Below are 1,202 nucleotides of genomic sequence, written 5' to 3'. Positions count from 1 at the left end.
TCTGGTTTAGAAAATCCTTTCCTACACCTATATCTTGTAGGCTTTTCCCAATGTTTTCCTCTAAGTTTCAGAGTTTCAGGCCTTTACATTGAGGTCTGTAATCCTTTTCAAATTGGCTTTTGTATAGGGTGAAAGATAGGGGTTTAGTTTCATTCTTCTACAGGTGGAGATCCAGTTTTGTCAGCACCATTTGCTGAACATGCTGTCTTTCCTCCAGTGAATATTCTTAGCCCCTATGTCAAATATCAGGTGGCTGAAATTGCATTTACTCATATTTGTGTCTTCAATTTTGTTCCATTGATCTATGGGTCCATTTTTGTGCCAGTACTATGTTGTTTTTATGACTATAGCTCTGTAATATAGCTTAAAATCCGGTATAGTAATCCCCCCGGTATTGCTCTTAGTGCTCAGGTTTGCTTTGGCTATCCGTATATTTTGTGCTTCCATATGAATCTTAGGATTTATTTTTCCAATTCTGTGAAAAATGTCATGGGGATTTTGATTGGCATTGCATTGAATCTATAAATGACTTTTGGTAGGGTGGTCATTTTCACAATATTAATTCTTTCAATCCATGAGCATGGGAGGTCCTTCCATCTTCTGATGTCTTCCTCAATCTCTTTCTTTAAAGATTTAAAATTTTCATTATAGAGCTCTTTAATGTTTTTGGTCAGGTTTATTCCCAGATATTTTTTTTTTCAGCTTGTGCAGGGGAGTGTTTCCATGTGCTCTTTCTCTGATTGCTTGTTTTTGGCTACCGACTTTTGCAGGTTAATTTTGTAACCTGCTATTTTATTGAACGTGTTGATAATTTCTAGGACTTTTCTGGTGGAATTTTGGTATTCTTGGATATAATATCATATCTTCTGCAAAAAAGGGATAATTTGATCTCTTCTTTTCCAATTATTACTCCTTTAATTTCCTGCTCTTGTAATATTGCTCTTGCAAGAGTTTCAAGCACTATGTTAAAGAGAAGTAGAGATAGTGGACAACATTGTCTAGTTCCTGATTTCAATGGGAATGCTTCCAGTTTGCCTCCATTTAGAATGATGTTGGCTGTGGGATTGTTACATATGGCTTTAATTATGTTGAGGTATGTTCCCTCTAGTTCAGTTCTCTCTAGGACTTTGAACGTAAATGCATGTTGAATTTTGTCAAAGGCCTTCTCTCTATTTATTGAGATGACCATGTGGTTCTTCTTG

Source organism: Nannospalax galili, unplaced genomic scaffold (genome assembly GCF_000622305.1).
Source record: "Nannospalax galili isolate Female #2095 unplaced genomic scaffold, S.galili_v1.0 scaffold858, whole genome shotgun sequence".
NCBI classification, from domain to species: Eukaryota; Metazoa; Chordata; class Mammalia; order Rodentia; family Spalacidae; genus Nannospalax; species Nannospalax galili.
This window is presented reverse-complemented; position numbering follows the sequence as displayed.